The following is a 6938-nucleotide window of genomic DNA, read 5'->3' as shown; positions in this document are numbered from 1 at the left end:
TCTGCTTAGGAGTGTTTTTGCTATTCTAGGTCTTTTATTCTTCCATATGAATTTCTGAATTGCTTCCTCTATTTCATTAAAGAATGGTGTTGGGATATTAATCAAGGCAGTTTATGACAAACCAACAGCAAGCATAACTCTAAATGGTGAAAAACTAAAGCCATTCCCTTTAAAATCAGGAACAAGGCAGGGATGTCCACTCTCTCCCCTGCTCTTCAACATAGTACTAGAATTCCTAGCCAGAGCAATTAGGCAAGAAGAGAATATAAAGGGGATCCAAATAGGAAAAGATGAAGTTAAACTTTCTCTCTTCGCAGATGACATGATCCTATACTTAAAGAATCCCATAGACTCTACCCCCAAGCTACTAGAGCTGATCCAAAACTTTGGCAAAGTTGCAGGATATAAAATAAACCTTCAAAAATCAATGGCCTTTCTCTATGCTAACAACCCGCAGACCGAGGCTGAAATCAGGAAAGCAACTCCTTTTGCAATAGCCCCCAAAAACATAAAATACCTAGGAATAACCTTAACCAAAGAAGTGAAAGACCTCTTTGAAGAGAACTTTAAAAGCTTGAAAAATGAAATTAAGTCAGAACTAAGAAAATGGAAAAACCTCTCATGCTCCTGGATTGGGAGGATTAATATAATCAAAATGGCAATATTGCCAAAGGCGATCATTTTCAATTTGATATGTTGTCCATGGCATTATAAGGTGGGGAGGAAGCTCTCTAGTGTTCTAGAGTAATAGACTAGTAATGGACTAGATCACAACATTCAAACCCCATGTCAATAGACTGACATCTCAGAAAAAGGCCGAAACTGTTGGGAACACTTTCATTATAAAGACAATTAAATATAGTACATAGTTTTATGAGACTTCTAAAATGTATTTATGATTTAAGATGTGATTATACAGAGACAGTATTACACTATTTAAAGAGGCTGAATATTTGATATACACTTGAGGTAGAGAAGGTATAGTTTTGACAATATAAGCTAAAAACAGACTGAGCTTCTAGTGAGCCTTATGAACAGAAATCAAGAAAAAGACATTTTCTAGATCAATAGCTGCAAAGAGGTGCCTAGGGATTTGTTGATTTGCTCAAACAATGAAACCACATTTAGTACAACAGCTGAAATTGGAGTCTGCTCTTGGTCAAGCCCACAATAATCCATTGTTATTCCACAAAGTCTATCAACTTCTCTGTGGGCCAAATAGGAGAGTTGAAAGGGGATGTGGTATCACAACCTTTGTATTGCTCTTTGTACTCCTTTCTGGAATGTGGTATTATATTTGATTTCCGGCTTTCTAATGGCTTCTCTTTGGCCTCTCTCATCATAATAACAGTAACTCCACAGGCTGAAGATTCAACACAGAAATCTTCCAACCACTAAGTATTTCCATTGCAATCATTTATTATGGAGCTGAGGATATAGCCAGATGCATTGTGAGATCCAATGCATACATTCAGATATGTCTGAGCTCCATCAGCTCCTACTCTATCTAGAGATCAACTGTATTGTTTTAGCTTTCTGAAGTCAGTGTCAGCTCCAAGTAACATTCAATATTATCTATGAGATGTAACTGTTCTTTTTTCTTTTCCCCAATAGAGTTACAATTGTAAAAGGTGACACATTCCTCTGGGGAAAGCCTGATAAAATAGTGAGAATACACATTTTAGAAGGGCAGTGAGAGAGCATTACTGAAATGCATTTGGTGGTCCATTCATTCAAAGGGTTCTGGTCTATAAATGTTCTCAAGTCTGAAAATGGACAGAAAGGTGGTGATATTCTTTTTTCATATTTAAGGTAGAATTTTGTTCCTTTTCAGAATTATTGTAAAAATGATGTCAAGAATGGTTATAGTTACCTTTCAAGTAATGAGTACATTTCTCTGTGTGTGTGTGTATGTGTGTGTGTATGTCTGAGAGAGAGAGACAGAGAGACAGAGAGACAGAGAGAGACCCCTTCTTCTCTTTCTCCCAGTTTGTCCCCCCTCAAGTTGTAGAGTCCATTTTCAACATAGTGTCTAATGAGTATCACTGCTGCATTTGTTCATTCTTTGTCCCTCCATTTCTGTGCTCCCCGCTTAGTCTCCCTAAAGCAAATAAACTTACAAACAAGTCAGAAGACACAGAAAACCAAAACAGCAACAACAACAACAACAAAAACACCTCTTGTATCCATTTCTTGGATTTTGTTTCCATAAATTATTTTATGTGATTATATGCATATAGCAATCGAGCCTTTGTGATCCTCTTCTAAGAATATCCTTCTTTGGTCTCACCATGTGAATATCTATAGTCCTATATAATTTATCATGTCCAAACATTTATTGTTGTTTTTTGTCCATCTACTGTGTTTACTTGTTGACTTATAGGCACATTCTAGTTACAACAGATGAAAAAAACCATGCAACATATGTTTCTTGGGGTCTGGCTTACTTGGCTTAATATCATTTGGTTACTTTGACCTACACATTTTCTTCTTTAGTAGATGAAGTAAGAATGTAGGCTGGTATTTCACTTTCTGGACACTGTGATTAGTCAATACATTAAGTCTTCGTGAGTCAAACTACTTTACTATTTTGACTGCAGTTTATTGTTTTTTTGCCAGTCCTGGGCCTTGAACTCAGGGCCTGAGCACTGTCCCTGGCTTCTTTTTGCTCAGCTAGCACTCTGCCACTTGAGCTACATCACCACTTCTGGCCTTTTCTATATATGTGATGCTGAGGAATCGAACCTAGGGCTTCATGTATACAAGGCAAGCACTCTTGCCACTAGGCCATATTCCCAGTTCTGACTGCTGTTTATTATAGTAACAATGCATACCTATCTTTGGTGGGTATCTGTAATAAATTACCCCTCCCCCTCCTACATTAAGATCCATTTACTCTAATTAATTATACGTACAGTCAACACAAATTAAGATCTGCCAGGTATTTCTTAATGTGAACTTAATTCATATTGTAATCATATTGAATAAAATGTAGTATTTAGTATTGCTAAAGGATACTTTCACATTTACATGGCTTCTTACTTTATAAATACAAACTAATTTTAAGAGAGAATGTATTTAAATATCCAAAGTCCATTCATTAAGTCTGAAAACAGGTGCCCTCAATTTTTGTCCTTTAAAAAAAATTCTTATTCTAAGATTTTATTTTCACTATATATACTACATTAGTAAAGGGCAATATTCAGAATAAATCACACCACCAAAGAGTGGCTAATTGCAATTATTTTGATATAGAATTATTTTTAAATATTTGCATTTAATATTGAGAAGGAAGTTTGAAAACTCATTACTTATGTCACTTTTTAAAGTTTGTTTGTAATCCATGAATAAATAATGTTTCCTAGGAGGTTACAAATAGTACAAGAAATGTACCCATGGACTAATATATGAAACTGTAACCCCTCTGTACATCACTTTGCCAATAAATACGTAATTCTAATTTTTAAAAAAACACTTAAAAATCCATTTACTCCCAATACATTCACATTTCATAGATTGCCTGAGATTGTCCTGTTAGATCTGGCTGAGAGTTATCACAGACACTTCAAAGTTTCTGAATTTCCCCCTCTTAAATTTATTTCTCAAAAGTCTTCTAAACCCTCACAGTGTAAGTGAATAGCTCTTACATGACAAAGGTAATCTAATACGCCAATTTTCCTAAATTTTTCAATTCTTTCCCCAAAATTAAGCCAATGATAGTTAAGTTCATCAAACTTAACCCCATTGGGCCATATTCTGGCATATATTTTGGCTATCCATTAAAAAAAATTAAGTTTTTCCTGACTATATGAGCTGAAACATTAAGTACAAAATTTCTGCATAGCACACATGTCAACAAATTTGATCTGAGTTAGCATTACTATCACTAATTTAAATCCTTATTATCCATTCCTACATTTGTCACTGTATGAAAACAAGTATGGAAATTATGAAATTTAAATGATTCCTTTGGAAAATAGAATACTTCCTCTTCATGTATTATAATTTATACTTAGGAGCTTGTTGGGACTTGAGCCTTATAGGGAAAAAAAAGTATTGTTTCCTTAAGCAATAGTTAATTTCCAGTTAAATTGGGGTGAGGAAGAAATTGTACTAGATATGGAGACCCTTCTCTCTGGCCAAAAGAATTCATTTCAAATTAAAGTTTCAGTCTTCCAATTCACTCATCTTCACACATGGCTCTATTTCATTTGTTAATTTTTTGTTATTATAAAGATGATGCACAGAGGGTTTACAGTTTCATAAGTCAGGTAATGAATATATTTCTTTCAGGACAGTGTCACCCCTTCTTTGCTCAGTGTGCTGTGTTATTACTAGCTTCCTAGTGAAGCTAGGAGTTCAGTGTGTATAACCATTTAACCAGATACAAGATAAGATTCTTCATTTCATTTTTAACAATTCTATCTCAGCAGTTACAGAGAGTGAACCTATCCTACAACTTACCTCTAGAAAACCTTAGCTGATTTATGTGGTACTTGAATTGGGAATTTGAATCTCTCTCTACCCCCCTTTTCCTCACAGCTTTTTCTAGTGACTATTAGGCACAACTACAAATTGTCATTATATTTTTAGTTGGGTTTTTTTAAAGTGTCAAAATGCAAGTACAGACACAATCTTTTCATCTCTGGTAAGTGGTTGAGTAGACATATCGTTGCCTGGAATTTCCTAACTACATTTTTTTCAATATTCTGTTCCAATATTCTGCTATGTTCTTTGGCTCCACTAAGGTATTCTCTGTTAATAAAGTAGACATGAAACTTACTCACGTAGAAGTAACTTTTTGAGAATTAATTATGGCTGCTTTCTTACTATAAGTACCATGAGCAACAAGATAGGAATCAAGTGGATGAATTGGATTTTTCTTTTTTTTTTTTTTTAGCCTGGTTCTGTCTGAGAAATTAAAAAGTCTATTTTTATGGTTCTGCCTTAAAAATACTAAATAGGAAGTCTGAAAATCTTGGAAACAGATGCATAGTCAGGAAGGCCAGTGGCTGGCTGTAGGCAAGGGTCATGAATAAATAATGGTAAAGTCAGAATTAATGTGAGTGGATAGTCAGTCCTTATTTCCAGCCTTCACATCACAGCATTTTCAGCAATTTTCTAAGATTAAAAGCATAACTGTTAAAAAGAGAAAAGCTTATGGTTCTCTTCCTTTGTTTGCTTTTATTTTTGTTTGTTATGATATGGGTTTAGACTCAAGGCCTTATCCTCATAAGGCTGGCAATCTACCACTTCATCATGCCTGCAGTCCCTATCTATCTATTTATTCATTTATTTATTGCCAGTCCTGGGGCTTGAGCTCAGGGCCTGAGCACTGTTCCTGGCTTCTTTTTGCTCAAGGCTAGCACTCTACCTCGTGAGCCACAATGCCACTTCTGGATTTTTCTATATATGTGGTGCTGAGGAATTGAACCCAGGGCTTCATGTATGTATACAAGGCAAGCACTCTTGCCACTAGACCATATTCCCAGCCTTATTTATAATTTTTCAAATACTGTCTTACTTTTTAAATAGCTATCGTGGAGCACAGTTCACTTATTTATGCTTCACACATAACTGGGATGACAAGCACTCACCATACCAGCATTTCTTTTGCTGAGATGCGGGCTTGTGAATGATTGGAATACCCTTTAGGTACAATCTTCTTAATTGTAGTCTCAGCTACAATTCCATGCCGTAGCCACCACAAAAATATATTTTTCATTTCTTCAATAAGTTTTTCAGATCCTTGCTTGTTTGGCTATAGGATTAGCGTCTTCTAGGCCTATTATCTGTGATATCTCCACCCTACCAAATGGCCTAAAAGTTTTGTAAGTTTAAACAGTGCAACAAACATCAAGTTTCACACACCTCCCTGTAGATTGCTCTTGAAGACTTATTTTTCACTGCTGGGCTGTACTTGACTGGAATAAGTGAATTTTCCAGGGTCAAAATATTGGCAAGCATTGGTGTGAGTTCTATGCAAGTTTACGATGAGTATTTCATTTTGAAAATTCAATTTTTATTTTTCTATTTTTGTGTATTTTTATTGTACAATTTTTAATTTCATTTTATTGTCAAGGTGATATACAGAAGGGTTACATAAGGTAATGAGTACATTTCTTATCAAACTTGTTACTGAAGTGCCAGACTTTGAAGTCAGACCCCACTTTACCACGCGAACCCCACTTTACCACGTGAACCTGAGATAAGCAGGCCCTATGAGCAAACCCAGAACAAGCTTTTAGGGCCCAGCCGGTCTAGAACTCTAACGGCTGGGAATGCTTAACTCTGACTGCCCCCAGAATGCCTCGAGCCCTGAGCCAATCAGATTTGTACCTGTGTCCTAATGTTGCTTGCTTGAACACCTGATTGTTGTAACTTTGTTTTTTGCCTTTATAAGCCCTGTGTAATCGCAGCTAGAGGCTTCCTCCTAACCTTCGCTGTGTCGGTGGGTAGGACGAGGCCCGAGTTGCAGCTCGCTTGAATAAAGCCTTGCCTTGCTTTTGCATTTCAGAACGCCTGAGTCTCGGTTGCACCTTTCCCACATTTTTCTTCTACTTTACCTCACCACCCCCCAAGTTGTAAAGTTCATTTCCAACATATTGTCTTGTAAGTATTGTTGTTGCATTGATTTACCTTTTACCCTTGTCTCACCATTTTGATGTTCCCTTCTCTTCCCTAATTCAGACAAATGTATATATATACCTAAGGTACTGAAATCAAGTACAGTGACAACAGAGGATAAATCATAGAAAAAAGAAAAAATAATTTTGCATAGCACATTAAAAACAACAACAAAAAAGATATTTTTAGAGAAATTTTACATCCTTAGAAAGATTGAGGGCAAAGTACTGAATTCACATATATTCTCTTCCCTGCACCCTAATGTCCACCCTACCATCAAACCTTCCCACCAGAATGGTACATTTGTCAGT

The sequence above is a fragment of the Perognathus longimembris genome, chromosome 5, assembly GCF_023159225.1.
Source record: "Perognathus longimembris pacificus isolate PPM17 chromosome 5, ASM2315922v1, whole genome shotgun sequence".
NCBI classification, from domain to species: Eukaryota; Metazoa; Chordata; class Mammalia; order Rodentia; family Heteromyidae; genus Perognathus; species Perognathus longimembris.
The sequence above is the reverse complement of the archived record's forward strand: the minus strand, read 5'-3'. Positions refer to the sequence as shown.